Source organism: Scyliorhinus torazame, chromosome 28 (genome assembly GCF_047496885.1).
Source record: "Scyliorhinus torazame isolate Kashiwa2021f chromosome 28, sScyTor2.1, whole genome shotgun sequence".
NCBI classification, from domain to species: domain Eukaryota; kingdom Metazoa; phylum Chordata; class Chondrichthyes; order Carcharhiniformes; family Scyliorhinidae; genus Scyliorhinus; species Scyliorhinus torazame.
Window position 1 is genome coordinate 7,335,840 of NC_092734.1, and position 25,148 is coordinate 7,360,987.

The window sequence follows — 25,148 nt, forward strand, 5'->3', positions numbered from 1 at the left end:
ATGGGGGCTGGGGAGAAGTGGTTGTGACAGTAGGGTAGAAGATCCCTTGCTGATATTAATGAATGGCAGTCTGACTACCTGTTGAGAGGGTGTGGGTAGGGGGTGAGTAGATCTTGTTGATGTGTTGGGTGTTCTGGATCACAAACAGGTCACCAACACTGGACGTGGTGCAACTCTATTTTATTATAAGGTTAACTATATTAACATACTTGAACTGTGGGTAAATGCAATACCAGCTTTAACTGTTGACCCTTGCCTAGTCCTAACCAGATGATGCACTCGGCACATGGTGAATGTCTGTGTTGCAGGCTGTGAGCTCTGTGCTCCGAGCTGGCTACTACTAGAATGAGCGGGAACTCTCCTGTCCCGTCTTCATAGTGCGTGTGCTCTCACTGGTGATTGGCTGCGGTGTTGTGTATGCTGATTGGTCCCACTGTGTGTCCATCAGTGTGTGTGTGTGTGTCTGCACCATAATATACTGGTGTATATTATGACACTTGTGGCACAAGACTACACCCATGTACTAGAGAGTAGGTAGATTGGGAGAGATTGTGGTTAGGGTTATGGGAGAACCTTGTTGGGGGAGGAAGGGAGACCATGGTTGGGGTTGGATGAGAAATGGTCAAAGGGAGGATTGGAAGAGTCAACGATCATGAAGCTGGAAGTCCTGAAAGAAACACTCCCACACCTTGTAGCCGACAAGCATTGTGGTAAATGCACTTCCCTTGAGGATGTGACTTTTTTTTTTGCTTCTTTTTACCTGCTAAGTTTCCTAGGTCAGGAAAACATGACCAAGTTTAATTATAAATTAAAAACACATTAATAATTGAAGCACACAGCCTCTTTAAAAATCTTTCTACCTCCTGAAGAAAGCAGATTGCTTCCCTGTCCTTCACCCACTTTCATTAAAACCAGAAGTGGGTGGGTTGGGATCATGGTGGAAATGTTTCAAATAACTTCTCATCCAATTCAAATCCAGTTCTTTTTGATCAAAATTATATGTCACGGGGATGCAGTGAAATATTGATAACAGTGAGATATTGAGGAAACAGCACTTTTAAGGTTGAACTGCACAGCTGGGAAAGAGAAGATAGAATAGTATATAGATTTATATAATTGCTGAACCTTTGACTGTGACTTAGAACATAGAACATTACAGCACAGTACAGGCCCTTCGGCCCACGATGTTGTGCCAAACTAGTCTGAAACTAAGATCAAATCAACCTACTCCCAATCATTCTAGTGCACTCCATATGCCTATCCAATAACCGCTTGAAAGTTCCTAAAGTGTCCGACTCCACTACCATAGCTGGGAGTGTGTTCCATGCCCCAACCACTCTGAGTAAAGAACCTACCTCTGACATCCCTCCTATATCTTCCACCATGAACCTTATAGTTATGCCCCCTTGTAACAGCTACATCCACCCGAGGAAAAAGTCGCTGAACGTCCACTCTATCTATCCCTCTCATCATCTTATACACCTCAATTAAGTCACCTCTCATCCCCCTTCGCTCCAATGAGAAAAGCCCTAGCTCCCTCAACCTTTCCTCATAAGACCTACCCTCCAATCCAGGCAGCATCCTGGTAAATCTCCTTTGTACCCTTTCCAATGCTTCCACATCCTTCCTATAATGAGGTGACCAGAACTGCACACAATACTCCAAATGTAGTCTAACCAAGGTCTTGAACAGTTGCAGCATAACCTCACGGCTCTTAAACTCAATCCCCCTGTTAATAAATGTTAACACACAATAGGCTTTCTTCACGGCTCTATCCACTTGGGTAGCAACTTTCAGAGACCTATGGACATGAACTCCGAGATCTCTCTGCTCCTCCACATTCTTCAGAACCCTATCGTTAACTATGTAATCCGCATTCAAATTTGTCCTACCAAAATGAATCACCTCACACTTATCAGGGTTGAACTCTATCTGCCACTTTTCAGCCCAGCTCTGCATCCTATCAATGTCTTTTTGCAGCCTACAACAGCCCTCCACATTATCCACTACTCCACCAATCTTGGTGTCATCAGCAAATTTACTAACCCAACCTTCAATTCCATCATTGAAGTCATTGATAAAAATCACAAATAGCGGAGGACCCAGCACTGATCCCTGTGGGACACTGCTGGTGATTGGGCTCCAGGATGAAAACTTACAATCTACCACCACCCTCTGTCTTCTATGTGATAGCCAGTTACTGATCCAATCGGCCAAATTTCCCTCTATGCCATGCTTCCTTATTTTCTGCATGAGCCGACCATGGGGCACCTTATCAAACGCCTTACTAAAATCCATGCATATGACATCAACTGCTCTACCTTCATCTATGTACTTAGTTACCTCCTCAAATAATACAATCAAACTTGTGAGGCAAGACTTACCCGTCACAAATCCATGCTGACTATCCTGGATTAAGCTGTATCTTTCCAAATGATCATAAATCTTATCCCTCAGGACCCTTTCCAATAATTTACCGATGACCGAAGTGAGACTAATCAGCCTATAATTCCCAGGGTTATACCTATTCCCTTTCTTGAACAAGGGGACAACATTTGCCCATCTCCAGTCTTCTGGCACTATTCCTGTAGACAGTGAGGACATAAAGATCTAAGCCAAAGGCTCTGCAATCTCATCCCTCGCCTCCCAAAGATCGACCCGTACCAGCTCTCCGAACAGGCACCGGAATGTAGCGACTAGGGGCTTTTCACAGTAACTTCGTTTGAAGCCTACTTGTGACAATAAGCAATTTTAATTTCATTTCATTTCACCTAACCTACACCCTTTCAATTTACTGCTGTCTATGTGCCTGTCCAAGAGTCACTTAAATGTCCCTAATAATTATGACTCCACCACCTCCGCAGGCAGTGCATTCCACACATCCACCACTCTCTGTGTAAAGAACCTATCTCTGATATCGCCCCTATACCTTCCTCCAATCATCTTAAAATTATGTCCCCCTCATTACAGCCATTTCAACCCTGGGGAAAAGTCTCTGGCTATCCACTCTATCCATGCCTCTCATCACCTTGCACACCTCTATCAAGTCACCTCTCTTCCTGCTTCGTTCCAGTGAGAAAAGCCCGAGCTCCCTCAGCCTTTCTTCATAAGACATGCCCTCCAGTCCAGACTGCATCCTGGTAAATCTCCTCTGTACCTCTCCAAAGCATCCACATCCTTCCTATAATGAGGCGACCAGAACTGGACACAATATTCCAAGTGTGGCCTAACCAGGGTTTTATAAAGCTGCAGCAAAACCTCATGGCTCTTAAACTCAATCTCCCTGTTAATGAAAGCCAACACACCATACACCTTCTTAATAACCCTATCAACTTGGGTGGCAACTTTGAGGGATCAATGTATGTGGACCCCAAGATCCTTCTATTCCTCCACACTTTTAGAGCATTGATTGCCACTGTAGTTTCTCCCTCTTCCTTGCAATTACATTTCCATTGGTAAAAATTGGATTGGCAGAAACAAACAAAATTTATGTTAAAAGGGAGTTCATGAGAAGAAAATTCAGAAGCTTACCACGCCTTTGCAAATGATGCAAAACGTCTGAAAGAGTACTAAAGGATTAACTATCAATAAATTATTGAATAAATACTCATGTGCTATATCCATAAGGCTTTCTAAAGTTGATCTGTCCCAGCTGTGTATTCTACTTCAATCTTGCGATAAGCAGACACTGATCCTAACCAGTGCTGCACTTAACTTTGGTCATTCGTTACCACACATGATATGTAGAACTGGCAGACGTAGACTAATTTAATCAAGTTTACATTTACAAGTGAAGACTTCTTTATTTCTTCTGTAATTTTCTTGTGTATTTTCTAAATGTAACACTCCAGCAGGGAGCAGACTGACAACTTGCTTAAGTGTGTCTTTCCATGCTGCTCTTATATGGATACAGTAAGAAAAGGTAACGGTAAAGTCGCCATAGTCCCAGATGACCATAGGCTGCTCTCCCCTTTGAGGAGGGAGAGCTGACTGGTGGTGATTTAACCTGAGGGTCACCACACCTCAGGCGAGAGGCAAAGTTGAGACGGCGAATAACCTCCAGGAATATTTTTTTTTACATTTTTATTCGTTCATGGGACGTGGGCACATTTATTGGCCATCCCCAGTTGCCCTTGAGCCCATTAAGAGTCAACCACATTGCTGTGAGTCTGGAGTCACATGTCGGCCAGACCAGGTAAGGACGGCAGATTTCCTTCCCTAAAGGGCATTAGTGAACTAGAAGAGTTGTTCCGACAATCGTTCCATGTTTATCGTTAGACATCTTATAAAATAAATTTAAAGTACCCAATTATTTTTTTTCCCAATTAAGGGGCAATTTAGCGTGTTCAATCCACCTAACCAGCACATCTTTGGATTGTGGGAATGAAACGCACGCAGACACGGGGAGAATGTACAAACTCCACACAGACAGTGACCCAGGGCCGGTCCTCAGCGCCGCCGTCTGAGTGTTAACCTCTGCGCCACGTGCCGCACCATCATTAGACATTTTTAATTCAGGACTTTATTGAATTCAAATTTCACCATCTGTAGTGGCAGGATTTGAACCTGGGTCCCCAGAGCATTACTCTGGGTCTCTGGTTCATTGACAATACCACTACGCCACCGCCTCGCCTCCCCAGTTGTAGCAGGGATGAGCAACATAGTGGAGCACATGTGTGATAGGGATGTTAGAGTCTATGATTGACATGTCGTACATTAACTGGGGAAGGATGGACCAGATGGTTTTCTTACATTCTAGGTTTTCCTGTGCTCCTTTTAACCGCTAATATTTCTCACTGATGCTCTGTGTTGGAAGATAATAACAGAAATTAAAAAGATGCAGTGACCTACCATAAATATAAGTAAAGCTTTATAAAATTACCAGCTGACACCAAGATTAATTTGTCAAAACGTCAGAAAACATATCGAACAAATTTACAAGTTAGAAACAGATCATCTATGCTCATTCATTCTAAATAAAACTGACACTGCTCCCATTACAGAATCCAAAGACTTAAATTATTCCAAGGGGGCATTTGACCTGATTACCTTTGCCTAATTTACTGGCTTTGACCCTCCTGCTGTTCAAATCCTGCACTGCCCCTCATACTGACAAGTAGAGGCATTCCACACCCTCTCCCCCGTCCCCGTCCCCCCCACTTGGGAATTGCAGGGTCAACTCCCCCCAAAGCACACACACATGAGGGTAACCCACCCTCCCACATTAGACACCCCCACCAGACCCCCCCATCCGAGACTGCCCACCAGACCGCCCACCAGAGCCCCCCACCAGACACTCTACATAGACACCCCCTATCAGACCCCCCCCACAAGACCAGATCACCATCAGGTTCCCCCCCATCAGGGACCCCCTACCAGCCCCAATCAGACACCCCACCAGATCCACCCATCAGAGACCCCCAATCGGATCCCCCATCATATACCCCATATCAGAGAATACCCATATCAGAGTCCCCATATAACAGAGAACCCTCTCATATCAGAGACCCCCTATATCAGAGAACCCCCATCAGAGAGAACCCCCATATCAGAGGCCATGCACACCCCCATTAGTCACTCCTGCCTGGAAGCTAAAAATCACTGCCTTTTCACTTACCTGCCCCTTACACCTTCTGCCTCAGACAGATGTCTAGAAATGAGCAGCTGTTAGAAAGTCAAAACACATCACAAGGCTTTAAAACCCCCTCAAATCCTTTTATTTGCAAGGCTCCTATTCACTTTCAACGAAAAGTAGCTTTTAAAAGGTTGTAATTGACAGGAGAATAGCAATGTTTATACTCATCTAGCTATGATTGACATCTCCTGACCACATCAAAAGCAGATAAGTGCTTTCTGCTGAGAAAAAAAGCGAAGTGAAAGTACTTAACTCTGAGATGTCAAGGCCGCATGGTGGCACAGTGGTTAGCACTGTTGCTTCATGGCGCCAAGGACCCAGATTCAATCCTGGCCCTGGGTCACTGCCCATATGGAGTTTGCACATTCTCCCCGTGTCTGCTTGGGTCTCCCCCCCACAACCCAAATATGTGCAGGTTAGGTGGATTGGCTACGCTAAATTGCCCCTTAAGTGGAAAAAAAAGAATTGAGAGCTCTAAATGTTAGTTAAAAAAACTCCTAGATGTCTATAAACGTTGTGGTTAGGTTCATAACAGGGTATTTGAAATGCATTCAAGTGTGAAGGGAAATAGAAATAAACAAAGAAAGATCACATTAACTTTTCTTGAACATGCTGCTCTTTAAGGTTATCACAATTCGGCCCAAATCTTCCGATCTCCAGAAAGTCGGGACCAGACGTACAATCAAGACTATGTGTCAAGACCCTGTGGAATTCCTGACTTGTAGTCCTAGGTGCGAATTGCCCAGAAAGTTTCAAATTCTGTGGGCAATTCTCATGCTGCTCAAGATCCTCTGCGAATGTCTCAGAATCTCAGCTAGGGTCGGGCGACTTGGGGCAGATCCGCACTACTTAATCTGGACAGTTAACCAGCAAATGTTAGTTAATTTAAAGCCTAATCTAATACTTGGGTAACCTACCCCCTATCACGCCCCTGCCCCCACCTCACTTTTGCAGTGGCATCCCGTCTCCTTGATCACATGGGCCATCCTGACTATCGTAGCCATGACAATCTCATCCCATTTACCTGTATTCCCAGGCTCCAGTGATGAGCCTTCTTGTGGGGCCAACTACAATGCTTGCAGCGGCCACTGCTTCCAGTAATACTGCTGCTCCTGGTGAGCTGCCAACTTCTGACTAACCAGCAGCTCTTGGAAGAAGAAAAATACGGCATGCATGAACCTGGACCCTAAGAGCAGTGAGCACGCTGCTTGATTAGGGGTACTAGCACTTTAGCCACTGGACAGGCCCACCGTTGTGTCCATTGAATTCTGTCAAATGTTTCATTTGGGATGTTGCACAAAAAAGGTGGAAGTCATCCATGTGAGAAAAGCAGGTTTGAGTGGCAGGCAGCACTAGTACTCAAACGCTTTATGATCCCAAATGTCTGGGCCTCACAGCCGGTCAGGAGGCGACCTTTCTGTCTGTCATCCCCCAATATTCCATTTGTCTGGAAGAAGTATCTCATGTATTCCACATATTGATTCCAATCCTCCAGACCTGCATCGAAGGCCTCCAGCTTCCCGAACAACGGCATTTTATCTGATACATGACATTCCTCACCGTGAACCCGGCAGCTAGGCGAACCGATGGACAGTCTAGAGTTTCAGTTAATCCTCATCTCCTGTATAATGATGCAGAGAAGGTGAATGGTAAACACAAGATAGATATATCTACAAGTGTTTACAATGGTCTGAAAAACACAGTATCTCACTTCCAGTGCAATTCTAGCTGCGGGGACCCATCTCTCCAGGTCCTGATCTGAACCTGCTTTCAAGCTTTGCTCATAACAAGTCACAGATGGTAGGCCCCCTACCTGGGGAGCTCGTACTCCGCAAGTCCCACAGGGAGATCAATGAAGGTATCCCCATGGCCATCATTTGAGCTGTGACAGGTGATGATGCTCCGAGATTACAGATACACTGTTCAGGCATCAAAGGTTGCAGGACATCCAGTCCACTAATCATCCTCTCAGACATGGCACCTGTTCCTTCATGCCAATGAATTAATGAGGCCGTTGATGGACTTCTGCCCCTCAGCGGGGGAGCTCGTATTCCACAAGGCTCACGGGAGATTAATTGTGTCGTCCCCATGGGTCTTCGTGGGAGTTATAACAAACCCCCCCCCCCGGAGTCTTCCAGTTCCTCTGAAGAAGGGAGTGCAGGAGGACGTCTGCTCCTCTTTGCCCACGATTACACCTTCTATGACTGCGGGGCTGGGCCGGGGTTGTGTAGCGTGTCAGTGAACATCTTTTGCAGGGGGGGGGGGGTGCGGGGGGGTGTACTGCTGGCGACTGATCCCTGGAAAGCCCAGGATGCTTGGGTTTCCATCTCAGAGTCTGAGTCCACCACCTCTTGCATCTCCCCAGCGAGCGGCTCACCCAGGCTCCCATATGCCAAGGCGATGTGCCGAGAAGACGATTCCTCTGATCGGGCATGTCCTATCACTGCCTCCTTCTCCTGAGGTGATCAAGGTGATCCCCCACTGTCCATTCACGGGTCTTTACTTGATACGGGACTGGTCCAGTCAGTTTTACCGCTGCACCTGGAATGCAACGGGCACCGTCCCCGAAGTATCGGATATGCACCGTGTCCCCTGGTTGTAAACATCTGGTCCGTGTCTGTCTGCCTTGGCCTCGCCTCTGCAGGTCCTGACCACGTTGCAATCTCCCGCCAATAAAGGGAACTTGAGGCTGAGGCGGGTCCTTCGGCTTATCAACAGTTCTGCGGGTGCTACCCCGGTTTTGGCATGCAGTGTGCTCTGGTAGGTAAACAAAAACCGTGCTAATCTAATTTCCATGGATCCTGTGTACTGCTTCGTCATTCCTCACTTGAAGGTCTGCACTGCTTCATCACTATGGCGAATCAACGCCCATACACGTATTGATGACATTTCTTCACCACAAATACGATGGCCAGCCCTTTTTTTTGATTTGGGCGTAATTGAGTTCTGCCACCTCCAAAGTCCATGATACGTATGCTATCAGCCTTTACTGTCCGTTAGCCATGCAGTGGGATAACACTGCCTCGATTCCATAAGGCAAGGCATCGCATGTCACCAAAAGGTGCTTGGAGGGGTCATAATGGGTTAACAACCCCAATGACATTAGCTGCTGCTTTACCCTGGCGAAGGCTTCCTCTTGAGGCACCCTCCACACCCATTCTTGGTGCTTCTTCAGCAATGCATGTAATGGGTCGAGGATGGTTGCTAGGCCAGGAATAAGTTTCCTGTTGTAGTGTAGAAGACCTACGAACAACCATAACTCTGTCCCGCTTTCCGGAATGGGGTTTGCTTTATTGCCCACACCTTCTCCTCAACCGGGTGTAGGCCGTCTCGATCAACTCGATACCCCAAGTCCGTGCCTTCTTTAGCGTAGAAATGTACTTTCCCGTCTTGAGGTGGACGCCCATTTTGGAAAGCCGATGGAGAACTCCCTCTGGGTTGCTCAGGTGTTCCCTTTTCATGGCTCTGGTGACCAGAATGTCATCCCAATAGACCGCCACATGCAGTAGCCCTCTCAGGATGTTCTCCATAACGTGCTGAAAAATTGAACAAACTGATGATACTCCAAATGGCAACCTCGTGTAATCATAGAGGCACCTGTGGGTATTAATGGTTATGTAATATCTTGAATCGGCATCGAGTTTCAGCTGGAGATAGGCGTGACTCATACTAAGTTTGGAAAAGGAATGATGCCCCAGCTAACTTTGTGTATAGAGCATTGGGTACCGGCCCAGAGGGGAGGCCTTGTTTATGGTCAACTTATAATCTTCGCGCAGACGTACGCTTTTCTCAGATTTTAGTACCTAGACTACCGGCACTGCCCAATCAGCAAATCGCACCGGGCGGTTGATACCGAGGCCTTCTAATCGGTTGAGTTCATCCTCGGCTTTCACCAGGCGGGCTCTGAAGTATTTCGGCTGGGCCTCAGAATCTGCATATATCTTGGCTGTGGGCCCCTTAATTTGGCCCAGGCCCTGGTGGAAGACTTCTGGGTACTTCCCCAAGATTTCATACAGTCCTCCAGTGCCCATTTGGAAGACCTGCTGCCAATCCAACCAGAGGCGCTGTAGCCAATCACAGCCCAGCAGACTGAGTCCGGGGCTTCGCACTATTATTAACGGCAGCTTAACGGACCGCTGCCGATAAGTAACTGGGGTCATCGTCATGTCTGCTATGGCTAGGGATTCTTCTGTATAGGTTGCTAGCCGTGTCTTCGGTGTCCCACAAACCCAGCTGTTGAATTCCAGTTCTGATTTTCTCAAAGTTCTGCCTCCCTTTTACTGAAACTGCGGCCCCCATGTCCAACTCCATCTCTAATGGGTGGCTGTTCACCTGGACAGTAATCCTGATGGTGGAACTTGTGGCACAGCAATGTAATGTAATTGATACTCTCAACATCATCAGGCTGTTCTAAATGGAGGGTCCTGGCTCTGGGATGGTGGCTCCCATTGATGGGGCGGTGTATTTGCTGGCTGACCTGTGGTTTTGCCAGTCACATGTGCTGCACTGCCTTTGATCATCCTCCCTCGATTCCGGGGCAGTGACCCTGAGACCTTGGTTGCAATGGTCCTTGGCCAATTGGGCTGATACCGACGGTGTTTGAGCCAGGGTGGGGTTCCAAGGGTCCTGTTCCTAGGGGGCACAGTTCGTCTGAATGGGGAGCATCCTACGCTATTTGCCTCTATCCCTGACATTGTCTGGAGTTCCGCGACTCCATCCTCTGTGCTCGCCCGTGAAAAGGAGATCTCGACTGCCGTTTTTAGCTACAGCAATGACTTGGTCTGCAATTTCTGCTGAGATGCCATATTATTTACTTTTTATATGAGGCAGTCCCATACGTAGCATTAAGGTTGGGATGGCCCATTGTGACAAAACCCTGCCAGTTTGCGCAATCGTGCCAAAAACTCTGTAACAGACTCCCTGGGGTTCTCCCAGCTGTATTAAATCAGTACTTCTGCATGATGACCAATGGCTTGGGGTCATAGTGGTTTGTCACGGACGCTACAAGCCCTTCGAGCATCTTGGAGTCTGGGGTAATGGGGTACGTCAGGCTCTTTATGATGCTGAAAGTGGGGGCCCCACGGGCGGTCAGTAGAATTACCATCTGGCAATCATCCCCAACGGTAGCCTTTGCTTTAAAAAAATAGCGCATATGCTGCACGCACTGAGCCCAGTCCTCTATACCCATATCAAATACATCGAGTCTGCGAGAGAGCGGCATTTTCAAAACAATGCAAATTTTCATGAAGAGAGGTGTCTGAGCTCCAAATGGCTAGCAGCACCGGCGGTAGTTCCGCTTCATCCTTGTTGTCAATTTAGTAATCAAGGTGGAGTCCAGAAAGGAGAGTCAAACAATTATTTATTTCCAAAAGGATAGTATTTACAAGTAACAGTTCAAGTCCAAGCCGGGCTACTCTGCAGCTCAGCTCCCACCTGGGTCGGACTATATGGCAATGAATTAATGAGCCCAGTGATAGGCCTCCGGCCCTCCGGCCCTTCGTGGGGGAGCTCATACTCCACGAGGTTCACGGGAAGATTAATCGGGTCATCCCCATGGGTCTCACGGGTGTTATAAAAATAGGACAGAATAGCAGCAGCTGAGATTGCCGCTGTTATGCGTCGCCACAATATTTAAAGATGGCTTGAAGGCCTCACAGATGCAAAGCCCGTCACCTCCCAACAGCCCAGTGGCAACCCCCGACTTGGATCATTCCAACCCCCCAAACAACTCCAACCCCCATGATGGGCCGCCCTCCAGCCCTCTCGCAGCCTGCCACCCACCCCCCCCTCCACCCTTGAGCACTGGGCCAGCAGCTTTGATGCCCTTGAACTGCATGGAGTAAATAGAAAGGGCTACTCACCTCCTCACTTCCCCTTGGTAACCATTGCACCAGTTTCCCGCTTTTGCAAAGGAGTAATCAATGATGCCTGTGTGACTTCTCACTGGAGAGCCATGTGACTCCCACGGGAGAAGCTGCTACATTGAACTTCAATCTCGCTAATGAGATTGAAATGAAGGCAAATTAGGCTTAATGACCTTTTCGCCATTTGTGGGCAAGATCTGGAACACCCATCAGGAGCGAATTGCAAAATGGTTCGCGCCCGGCAGGAATCTCAAATTGGCCCTTCCTACATCACCCGGGTCATCCGGATTGGCTCCGGGCGCAACGCGGTGGCGAAATCGTGCCCATATTTCCCAAGAAGAAGGAATGCATTGAAATAAGTGCAACAGCATTCCTGCTCCTCGTGGTTCCTCAGAAATGTAAGTATAAACATTACTTACCTTTTTATCAGTAGTCTTTTAAAGACCACTGGTTAAGCCGCTGTAGGCTCAAAATGTTGTAAAGTGCATACCGAATTTATAATTGGGATCATAAAACAGGCATTGAACCCCGATTAGCACATTAAAGTGGCCGAATAATTATTTCAAGTGGATGCCCTGGGCACTTGGAAATCTCAATCTGGTGAATTGGCATATAGCACATTTCTCTGGGGTGGGTGCGTCAGTGGAAATTGGGCATGCAAGGTTAAGAATAGAAATCAGTCCTGTCTAATACTAAGCTTTCACCCCCAAAAAAATTAAACAGTGATTGACAGACCTGTGTCCAAAGGGGACCAATATTTTGAAAGTAAACTAAAATATCTGCAACACTAAACAAAATTTTGAAAGTATGGAGCATTAATCTCAGATGCAAGCTAATTACATTACTGTTCAAATTAGAATTTTACACTAATTGCCTTTAATTTGACAATGTTAAATAGAGATATTAAAATAACATATTGTGGGAATTTAGTTCAAATAATTTCAGATAAACCATCATTATTCAACATGTTCATAATCACACACACAATTTGTCAGAATTGTGTATTTACTGAGTTTAAGGAGACACGGCACAATCTGGTTTATTCGTAATATTTCAGCTCCTTTTTAGGAGCTGCAACTTTATGCGATCGAAGAGAGTATAAAGAATGTTCACTGATGGCAAGTTTAAATACCTGGTGAAAAACCCACAAATGAAGGAAACACATGGAAGATAACATGTAAAAGCGATTGATTTTGAATTCATGAAACGATTCTTTGAAACTGCTACACTTCTGGAGGTGCAATACCTGGACTGAATGAGCACGGCTAAAATTTGCAGTTTAAAGATAAATTCGCAAATTATCCTCTACTTGTGAAATCCTAATGTGCAGGTATGGAATTGTTTTTCAAATATTGTGTTGTTAAATAATTTTATAATCGTTCATTAATAATTCTTTCTTTACAAATTACCTACATTAAGCTGCATTGTTAAGCTCAGCTATTGTTAAGTAACAGGAATTTAGCCTTGCACGCAGTTGATATTTTTTATTTATTTATTTTAAAATAAATTTAGAGTACCCAATTCATTTTTTCCAATTAAGGGGCAATTCAGCGTGTCCAATCCACCTACCCTGCACATCTTTGGATTGTGGGGGCGAACCCCACGCAAACACGGGGAGAATGTGCAAACTCCACACTGACAGTGACCCAGAGCCGGGATGGAACCTGAGACCTCGGCGTCGTGAGGCTGCAATGCTAACCACTGCGCCACCATGCTGCCCCACATATGTCATATTTAAGCTGACAGTGGTCAGCAACTAGATCAGGCAATAAAGTAAGCTTTCATGTCAATAAGCATGCAGACAACAAAATGTAATAAAATGCTTTGGCATTATCCTCGGGAATATCCTGATAATTAAGAGTTAATGATATATTTTTAATAGTTGGTCAAACCAGAGTAAAATACTGATGCTGTATCATTTGATAGGAAGAGGAAATGCTACAAATTTCCTGGGCAAATATCTGAGCCAAGTTTAAATGCCAACACTAAAAATAACATCTGGAATTAATGCGATAGCAGCTCTCGTTTATTTTTACCGAGGAATCTGCGTGAATGAAACCCGATAGGCTTCAGGAAACTTCGCTTCTCTTTAATGCCTTATTTTGTTCGGGATCGCATGAATTTAGTTGGATTATCATATGCACCACATGGAAGTATTGATTCACTGACACATCTATTTTAGTTCAGTAGTAATGCCAAAATATTGAGACTCCTGATGATAATCCTGTTTGGTCAATTTCAGAACTAGAAGTTGTCATTGAATATTGGCAACCTGCAACAGGTTCTTTAAAAAATAATTTGCACAATCAGGATGTCACTGGCAAGGCCAGCATCGCACTGAGAAGGTAGAGAAGGTAGCCCTTCTTCAATAGTTGTGGGAAAGGTGTTCTCAAAATGACGTAGATAGGGAGTGCCATGATTTTGACCAAATGGAAAGGTAAGAACCGTGATACATGTCCAAGTCAGAATAGAGTATTACTTGGATCTGATAAAGTTCCAATGCACCTGTTGCCGTTTTCCTCTACATAGTGGGGGTTATGGATTTGGGAACTGTTCCCGATGAAACTGTGGCGGGTTACTACATTGCAGCCTGTACATAGTTTACATTGGAGGGAGGCCTCAGCATGTTAGGGTGCAGGGTGCAGATGTTAAGGCTAGAAGGAGCGATTCTGATCGAGTAGATTACTTTGTCTTGGATGGCATCAAGCTTCATGAGTCGCGATCCCAACACGCAAGCGGAGAGTATTCCATCACATTCCTAACTTGTTGGTTGCAAGAGACTTAGGGAGTCAAGAAGGGAGCTACATCACACAGACAATCCAGCCCTCTGTCATGTTCTTTTTTTAAAAAATACGTTTATTCAAAGTTTTTCCAACAAAAATTTTCAACCAATTAAACCCCCCCCGTAACAGAAAAGAAAAAGAGAAAGAACAGAACAAAACATCAACATATCAATCCAACATAATCCTCCTGCACATATTGACTCTCCCATATGTTTATGTTTTTCCTTTTTCAAGTGCCCCAAGGAAAACCCCCTTCCCCGCCCACCCATATACCCCCCCCCGAAAGAGACCCCCTCCACCCCCCCGTCCCCTCCCCCCTTCCCTCCCTCCCTGGGTTGCTGCTGCTGCTGACCGACCTCCTTCTAACATTCCGCGAGATAGTCTAGGAACGGTTGCCACCGCCTGAAGAACCCCTGCGCAGACCCTCTCAGGGCAAACTTTATCCTCTCCAGCTTAATGAACCCTGCCATGTCACTAATCCAGGCTTCCACACTGGGGGGGCTTCGCGTCCTTCCACAATAGCAAGATCCTCCGCCGGGCTACCAGGGACGCAAAGGCCAGAATATGGGCCTCTTTCGCCTCCTACACTCCCGGCTCGTTCTCCACCCCAAATAATGCCAGCCCCCAACTTGGTTTGACCTGGACTTTCACCACCTTGGACATAGTCCTCGCGAAACCCCTCCAGAACCCTTCCAGTGCCGGGCACGACCAAAACATGTGGACGTGATTCGCCGGGCTTCCCGAGCACCTCCCACATCTGCCCTCCACCCCAAAGAACCTACTCAGCCTCACCCCTGTCATATGCGCTCTGTGAACAACCTTAAACTGTATCAGGCTGAGCCTGGCACATGAGGAAGAGGAATTAACCCTACTCAGGGCATCCGCCCACAGACCCTCTTCAATCTCCTCCCCCAACTCCTCCCACTTGCCCTTCAGCTCCTCTACCGAAGCCTCCTCCTCTTCTTTCATCTCCTGATATATCGCTGAAACCTTGCCTTCTCCGACCCATACACCCGAAATCACCCTGTCCTGAATCCCCTGTACCGGGAGCAACAGGAATTCCCTCACCTGCCGCCTCACAAACGCCCTCACCTGCATGTACCTGAACGCATTTCCCGTGGGTATCCCAAACTTCTCCTCCAGCGCCCCTAGGCTCGCAAACGTCCCATCTACAAACTGGTCCCCCATCCTTCTGATCCCTGCCCGATGCCAGCTCTGAAACCCCACGTCCATCCTTCCTGGGACAAACCGATGGTTATCTCTGATCGGGGACCACACCGAGGCTCCCATCACACCCCTGTGTCGTCTCCACTGCCCCCAGATCTTTAGCGTTGCTGCCACCACCGGACTCGTAGTGTACCTTGTCGGCGAGAGCGGCAGCGGTGCCGTCACCAGCGCCCCCAGGCTCGTTCCTTTGCAGGACGCCATCTCCAACCTCTTCCATGCCGCCCCCTCTCCCTCTATTACCCGCTTACAGATCATCGCCATGTTGGCTGCCCAATAGTAGCCACCCAGATCCGGCAACGCCAGCCCTCCTCTGTCCCTACTACGCTCCAGAAACCCCCTCCTTACCCTCGGGGTCTTGTTTGCCCACACAAAACCCATGATTCTCCTACCTACCCGCTTAAAAAAGGCCTTGGTAATCATAATAGGAAGGCACTGGAACACAAAAAGAAACCTCGGGAGGACCATCATTTTAATCGACTGTACCCTGCCCGCTAGCGAGAGTGGCAACACATCCCATCGTTTGAAGTCCTCCTCCATCTGCTCCACCAGCCGCGTCAAATTAAGTTTGTGCAGGGCCCCCCAGCTCCTAGCTACCTGGATCCCCAAGTACCGAAAGCTCCTTTCCGCCCTCCTCAACGGTAGGTCGTCTATCCCTCTTCCCTGGTCCCCCCTCTGACATGTTCTCATAACCACTGCATTTATATGATTGGTCCAGTTGAGTTTCTGGTGAATGGTGCTCCCACGCGCTGCATGCTCAGCACTTCAGGCAAGTTGCCCAACAAAAATACCAGAAGGTACCAAGAAGCATAAAGGGCATGAGCAACATACCACAAATGTAGAAACAATGTGACCAAGATTAAGGGCGGACTCTCCCAAAAAATGACTAAGGGCTGGATTCTCCGATTAGAAGCCTAAGTTCTCCCACTAGGAGCAGCGCCCAGGAGCAATTCCCTCCCCTTGCAAATTTATGCATGGCGTGGAGCTCACAGGATTCGTTTGGAATCCCTGTATCAGGCCACTATTTTAAGCGACCGGATACCGACAGCCCGGCAGTTGGCCTCCCCCCTAAACACAAATCATTTTGATCCTAAGTGGCATTTCCCTTATTTTGAAATTGTGCCCCCGGTCTTAGATTCCCCAACCAAGGAAAACATTGTACCTGCATTTACCCTGTCTATTCCTTTTAAGTATTTTGTAGGTTTCAATGAGATCACCTCTCATTCTTTGAAATTGTGGAGAATACAGGTCCAGTTTGCATGTCTTTTCATAAGACAATCCCACCACCCCTGGAACAAGCCTGGTGAACCTTCGCCTCACCCCCAAATGGCAATAATATCCTGAGGTAAGCGGACCAAAACTGCTCACAGTGCTCCAGGTGTGGTCTAACCAAGTTTCAAATAGCCAATGGTGTTGAAGATCATTTATTAGCATTGATAGAGGATTGGTTAACTGAAAGAGTTGGGGGTAAGAGGATTATTTTTCAGGAAGGCAACCGTAACCGTAAGGGCAGCACGGTAGCACAGTGGTTAGCACAATTGCTTCACAGCTCCAGGGTCCCAGGTTCGATTCTGGCTTGGGTCACTGTCTGTGCGGAGTCTGCACATCCTCCCCGTGTGTGCGTGGGTTTCCTCTGGGTGCTCCGGTTTCCTCCCACAGTCCAAAGATGTGCAGGTTAGGTAGATTGGCCGTGATAAATTGCCCTTAGTGTCCAAAATTGCCCTTAGTGTTGGGTGGGGTTACTGTTTTTTTTTTAATTTTTAAAGAGCTCCCCAATCTCTTCTTGCACTGCCGAGAAGAGCTCCTTAGTGCAGGAAGTGCAGCCGCGTAGGGCGTTCCCCGCTGAGGCCTGAAAAATAAGAGTGCCATTGGAAATGGGTCATTCCTGTGCTGCAAGCGCTGAGAACGACTCGGCTAATCCGCCCAGAACGGACTCTGTTTTTGGTTAGTTCGTGCCCAATGAATTGGACGAGGGAATTGAATGCACCATTGCCAAGTTTACAAATGACACAAAAATAGGTGGGAAGGCAAATGGTCAGGACGACACAAAGTGTCTACAGAAGGATATAGACAGATTAGGTGAGTTAGCAGAAACTTGGCAGATGGAACATAATGTAGGAAACGAAAGGCTGCAGGAAACTGTTGCACCTAGGGATGGGGGGCCTTGTGCATGCATCACAAAAAGCTAGCATACAAGTTCAGCAAGTAATTGGGAAAAGAAATGGAATGTTTGCCTTTATTTCAAAGGGAACAGAGTGTTAAAAATAGAGAAATCTTGCTAAAACTGTACAAGGTATTAGTTAGTTAAAACTATACAAGGCACTGGTTAGGGAAGTAGTAGGCGGAGTAAGGGAGGCGGTGGCGTGGTGGTATTATCACTGGATTAGTTAAGCAGACACCCAGAATAATGCTCTTGGGACCCAGGTTCAAATCCCACCACTGCAGATGGTGAAATTTGAATTCAATAAATATCTGGAATTAAAAGTCTAGAAATCTAAATGAAACCATTGTTGATTGTTGTAAAAACCCATCTGGTTCACTGATGTCCTTTAGGGAAGGACATCTACTGTCCTTACCTGGTCTGGCCTACATGTTGACTCTTAACTGCCCCCTCAAGGACAATTAGGGATGGGCACCCACGTCCCATGACAAATTTTTAAAAAAATCACACCTAGAATATAGTGAACAGTTTTGGTCCCCTTATCTAAGGAAAGGCATTGGAGGCAGTCCAGAGAAAGTTCACGAGTTTGATCCTGCGTATGTATTTATTTATCCCAACTATTTACAATATATATTAATAACTTGGTTGCAGGGATAGAAGACCAAATTTGCAGATGACATTAAAATAGGTGGGATACTAAGCTGCAATGAGGAAATAAGAAATTTGCAAATAGATAGGTTAGGTGAGTGGGCCAACATTTGGTCGATTGAGTTTAACGAGGATAAGTGTGAGGTTATCCATTTTGGTTGTAAAAATGGAAAGGCAACTTATTATCTAAATGGAGAGAAACTTCGAGTCACAGAAAATGAGCATGCAGGTGCAGCAGATAATAAAGCAAATGGAATTTTGGCATTTAGAGGTAAAGGAATAGAGTATAAAGGTAAGGAAGTGTTGTTGAAACTATACACGGCATTGGTAAGACCGCACCTGGAGTATTGTGCACAGTTTTGGTCCCCTTATTTGAGGAAAGATGTAGTGGCATTGGAGGCAGTTCAGAGGAGATTCACTAGATTGATTGCAGAGATGAGGGGTTTGTCTTATGAAGAGAGATTGAGCAGTTTAGGCCTAAACTCTCTTGAGTTTAGAAGAATGAGAGGAGATCTAATTGAGGTATAAGAGATGATAAAAGGTATTGACAAAGTAGACATAGAGCAGGTGCTGCCTCTTGTGGGACAATCTAGAATTTTAGGATAAGGCACAACAGATTTAAAACAGAGATGAGGAAAAATTACTTGTCTCAAAAGGTCTGGAATCTGGAATTCACTCCCCCAAAGCACAGTGGATTCCGGTACATTGAGTTAATTTGAGGAAATGGACAGATTTTTAATTAGTCATGGATTGAAGGGTTATGGAGAATGAAATGAATGAATGAAAAATGAATGAAAATCGCTTATTGTCACAAGTAGGCTTCAAATGAAGTTGCTGTGAAAAGCCCCTAGTCGCCACATTCCGGCGCCTGTTCGGGGAGGCTGGTACGGGAGAACAGGCAGGAAAGTGGAGTTGATGCCGAGATGAGATCAGCCATGAGCGTATTGACTGGCGGAGCAGGCTCAAGGGGCTGAATTGTCTATTCCTGCTCCGAGTTCTTATGGAGGGATTTTCTTATGAGGAGGGGTTGAATAGATTGGACCTGTACTCATTGTAGAATGAGAGGTGACCTTCTGGAGGATTCTCAGGGGGCGTGACAGGGCTCTCACTTTCTCTTTTTCACTGTAGAACAACTTTATTGCTTTGGATGAGGTCAAGAGTGGTCAACCATAGCTAGATGTTTATAAACATTGCAGCTAGTTACACAGCAGGGAATTAAGATCCATTCAAGTGTGAAGGAAAATTAAATTAAACAATCCCGACAGCTGGCTGTGCGAAAGCTGTCAATCGCAGCCTAGTACAAGCAATTTCCCATTGATGTGAATGAAATTCTCGCAGATCAAAGATCTGAGGGGGTTTAAACCCTAGGGATGTGGTTTTCCCTTTCTAGGAATTTACAACTGCTGTCTCTCTGCCTGAGGCTGCAGAGGTAGGGCACAGGTGAGTTTTAAAGCACTGATACTTTTTCACTGTCTCTGTCTGGACTGCTCTCTGGCTTCCAGGCAGTGGTCTCCGTTATGGGGGGGGGGGGGGAGGGGGATCTCTGGTGGGGGTTTCTGTTATGGGGTTCTCTGGGGGAGGGGACTCTGTTATGGGGGTCTCTGGTGGGGGGGTCAGCTCACCCTCGTACAGTGGGCAGGGGTGGGTGACCCAGCAAATCACATGGTGGGGGGCCAGCATTGAATTGGGGAGGGGGGCAGCTGCCAGACGTCACTATCGAGCCTTCCGCTCAAAATGACGGCCCAATAGCGAGATTTGCAACGGAATCCCATGCAATCCCCACCGTGCACAAATTTGCACGGCAAGGGAAAGTGAATTGCTTCTGGGCTCTGGGCACCCCCTCGCAGCGCGAGCTCAGAGGCAATTCATCTCCGGTGGGAGAACATAACCTCCCAATTGGCAAATCCAGCCTTTCGTCTCCTTGGATTAGATTACATTGTTATTGTTCTGCACACCAGTACAGCATTTTAACCAGGAGTAATTGTACTCTGAATAATCACCATGCAACATGGTACCACATATCTTGAAACCTCAGGCAGGGTGTATTGCAGGGCATTTCAAGATTTCAGCTGGAGACTGACTAATGTGAGTGATATTGCCAGTGGCAGCTTGGAATGATCCAAAGGCATAGAAAGTAAGTATTGAATTTCACAGCTGCACAAAATGCTCTGCCTATGGAGAAGTGTGGCCATATGTTACTTTGCAGCATGTAGCCCAACTTAATTGCAGCTCCATTGAGAACCACAGCCTCCACAAGTACTGATCTGGCAGCACGGTAGCCTTGTGGATAGCACAATTGCTTCACAGCTCCAGGGTCCCAGGTTCAATTCCGGCTTGGGTCACTGTCTGTGCGGAGTCTGCACGTCCTCCCCGTGTGTGCGTGGGTTTCCTCCGGGTGCTCCGGTTTCCTTCCACAGTCCAAAGATGTGCAGGTTGGATGGATTGGCCATGATAAATTGCCCTTAGTGTCCAAAATTGCCCTTAGTGTTGGGTGGGGTTACTGGGTTATGGGGATAGGGTGGCGGTGTTGACCTTGGGTAGGGTGCTCTTTCCAAGAGCCGGTGCAGACTCGATAGGCCGAATGGCTTCCTTCTGCACTGTAAATTCTATGATCTATGATCTTCTAACAATTCAAACTATGGGTGGGATTCTCCGGCCGCGTTCGCCCAGCAACCGGAGAATCCCTTCGAGGTCAATGGATTTTTCCATTGTCACCGTCTCGCCCATGGCATTCCTGTGGCGGGCGGGAGAATCCAGCCCTATGTCTTTCTCACGCTGTAAACAAACACGTGAGAATACAGGTATTTAGGCACAGAGCATTTCTGATACAGCCTGTTCCCCTCCTCTTTCTAAATCACAGATACCAAGGGATTTCCATGGCCCAACCCATTGTGCCGACATTGTTGGCATCACCAAAAATGTCTGTGCTACAATAGCTTCTTCTCGCCTTTGTAACTGAAATGAAACACAAAGGCAAGAAAAAATGTTGAGAATAGCTTGAGCAACCTTCACTGCTAAAATCCAGATTTACTCTGAGCCCTGACTATTTACGTTTTATGGGTGAGAACATGAATGAGAGTCATGGCAGGAGTGACAGAAAATTAATCAGCATTTAAAATTTAGATCTGCCTGTTTCAGGCAGGAACTTCCTGTCTCTTTCAAAACCAAAAACAGAAATGCACTTGATGAACTAAATCGGTGAAGATTAGAAGTTACAGATCTCCAACATTACTCCATCAGGTTACACGTACTTGACTGATGGGGAAACCTAGACTATAACTGCCCGGCATATTTGGTTTACTGTTGCTGGGTTTGAAATGTTCAAGGACTGGAAACAAACAAAAGCAAGGTGGGAAAGCATAAACATGACCTATTCAGGGTGGAGGAGTGGTGCTGAATGTGTGTGGTAATGCCAGGGAAAGATTGTGGGAAAGATTGTGGGTGCTGGCTCAGGCAAACATTCCCCAGCTTCATCAACACTGTCAGTGAGGGGGAGCACACAAGCCCAGAATATACAAGGCTCTCTGTGCATGTTGCAGTTTGGGGGGTGGTCATGAAGATCAGGAATTCACTCCTGTTGGGGTTCCCCTGATGGACTTGGGCCTCTTCTGAGTGTTGTATGCCACATTAACCTCCAACAAGTGAAGGAATTGAGGGTTAGACTTGAAGCTAAGGGGTGTGGCAAAAGTAATGGAAGAGGTGAGGTAAGAGATTAGTGGGTTTGCAAATATGCCCAAGTGGCGGTATTTGTTTTGAGGTGGTAGGAGGTAGTTTCTGTGTTACGGGAGGTGTGCAGCCATAATGCAGGAGTTGTGCTGCCCTTAAGTAGTGGAATGTAAAGAGTTAATATGTTTCTTTAAGAAACCTTTAAGAGTATGGTGATACTCAGATGGGAAAGAAAGAATGAGACAAAGCGCTATGAACTTTACTTTGCCTGCCCTTCAGGTTTTACTATGAAGTCCTCGGGGTGAGGGGCTTGGCATTAAGTGATGGGCCATCTCTCTCCAGAAAGCAAGGCTAATATGATGGGTGTCTTGTTGTGTGGTACACCAGATGTGACACAATTCTCTTGAGAAAAGCTCTCAGCAATTTGAGGGCACTGGCTCATCAGAATGCTTGTTGGGCCCAGGTGGACTGCGACTGCCCATAGACCCGGCAAGGGCACCTCACCTGAAGGTAGGAGATAGCCCAAGTGGATCAAATGGAACGGGGATAAGGTAAAAATCTCTGCAACTTCCCCTTGCTGGTTCGATCCTGGCCTGTCTGTGTGGAGTTTACACATTCTCCCCGTGTCTGCGTGGGTTTCACCTCCACAACTCAAAGATGTGTAGATTATGTGGATTGGCCAGGCTAAATTGCCCCTTAATTGGAAAAAATTAATTGGGTACTCTAAATTTTAAAAAAAACTTCTCCTTGCTGTCCCCAAATGTCCTGCTCACAGAACCTTTACAATGTTATTAGACTGCAGCTATTGCCATTATACATAGAATTTAACTCATTAGGAAAATTCCGTGCCCCTCCCCCTGTTCTCTTCAGACATTGTACCAGCACCTTGGAAATGGAGGAAATTTAGAGCCCAGATGTTGACCAATAGTTGGCAGATGTGGCAGTGCACTCAGCCTGCAGTACATTAAAGTTATAGAAGATGTAGGCTGTTAAATATTCTCATCAACTTCATATGTGAGCAGAAACCTTTGCTGTAAATCAGAAAATTAGATTTGTGCTCTCTAAAAAAGATAAATAGTTCAGCCAAATATTAAGGTGAATTGGTCCTGAAGGGTTTTGATGATCAAGAGCTGTTCTTTTAAGGGGAACATGATGCTGCAAGCATTTTCAGTGTATTTACATTTAGAATAACTCTATGTGGTGATGTTCTTTGTTCTTCACGTTTTAAATGCATTTTATTTTCGTTGCAAACTTTTAGTCGATGTGAACTCTGCACTCTCCCAGCTGAGAGAAGCTGCTTCTCCGCATCTTCCAAAAGCCCTATTGATCTAAATAAAAGCAAATTGCTGCGGATGCTGGAATCTGAAACAGAAAATACTGGACAATTGCAGCAGGCCTGACAGCATCTGTGGAGAGAGAAGGGAGTTCACAATTCAAGTCCTGATGACTCTTTGTCAGAGCTTTGACAAAGTCATCCAAACTCAAAGCGTTAGTTCCGTTTACTCTCTCCCTAGATACTGTCAGACCTGCTGCAGTATTTTCTGTTTTTGTTTCTGAACCCTATTGATCTGACTGCTTCAAAATACTCCAAAACAGAATGGCTACATGCAAAGAATCATAGACGTGAGGCTGGTTCATATAACTGGAATATGGGTTGACAACATACAGACCACCCATAACTATGTGGTCACAGTCAATATATACAAAATAATTGTCATTTGCTTTCATTTACATTGTGATTTCTTCCTGCTCTTCAAGGACCACAACACTGTAGAATGGAACATGTTTCCACTTTAGGCATCCAGCATGGGCAATCAACATTTCCATTTCAAGAACAGAGTAGATTAGATACAGAGTAAAATCTCCTACCCTGTTCCAATTACATACCTTAAACATAACAGATTTCACGAAGGATCCTTATAATTGTGCCAGACAAGACATTTTCAACCCCTGGTTCAGCAGGAACTGGGCATTGTAAAAGTTCATCTTATCAGCCTGTGCTCAAATGGAATAATTAAGTATCCATATCCCTCATTCATAGTAAACAAATTAAACTCAACATTAATAATACATAGGTGCACTCAAAGAGTACAGAAATGCCTCGAATTATACGTAAAACATTGCTTCCATTGCACGAAAAAGGCTATGCTTACACAACATGCTGATACACCAAGGGGCTAGCAAAGCCAGTCAGCTGCAGCCTGTCTCCATCTTCTTCCAGGGTGCTGCAATGGTTAATGTATGGGGACAGTACCATGACACAGAGGGGGTCTTGTGGCGCAGTGGGTAGTATCCCTGACTTTGAGCCAGAATCTGTGGGTTCGAGTCCCACCTCAGGGCTCAATGAAGGTGCATTCATTACATGGCCAACAGGTTGAGTATTAACCTGCAAAATGTGTACCTTGTGATGCCCTATTATGTATTTTTTTATTATTTTCTTTTCTTTTCATGTACTTAATGATCTGTTTGAGCTGCTCGCAGAAAAATACTTTTCACTGTACCTCAGTACACGTGACAATAAACCAAACCAATCTTCCCAGCATGGCAGGCAGTAAGAGTGGGAGAGACTATTGCTCAGCCGTGCTGAATGCAGAGCTTCTGGCAACAGGCTAGCAACCTGTTCCTGGAGAAACCTTACTACGGGAACAAGTGAAAGTCTACATTATGCACCACTTGGTGTGGGAAGAGAAACAACAACGTTTGAAGACTATTTTGAGCTTTATTTCTGGGTGATTAACCATCAGTGAAAATGAACAGGCTGGACTCTCTGTCTGAGAGACTAGGTTCTCCCGCCGCAGTAGAATCACACCTGGCCTGCGTTGGTGCTACGAGCAGCACCAGTAATTCACTCTCCCTGGCCATACAAATTTATCCATGGCGGGGAGCTCGTGAGATTCAGTTCGTAATCCCACTATCAGGCCTCTATTTTGAGCTGGAAGCCCGATACTAAGGTCTGGCGGCTCCTCCATTCTCTCTCCCCCCCCCCCCCCCCCCCCAACAATGCAATCCTTCAATCTTTCCCCCCTCCTCACTGACATGTAGGGGGATCCACCCCCCCCCCACCCCCACCATGGGAATTATGGGTTACCGCCCCCCCCCCGCCCCCACAGCATGTACATGCGAGTGTGAGCCGAACCCCCCCTCCACCATCCCCCATCAAACCCCCA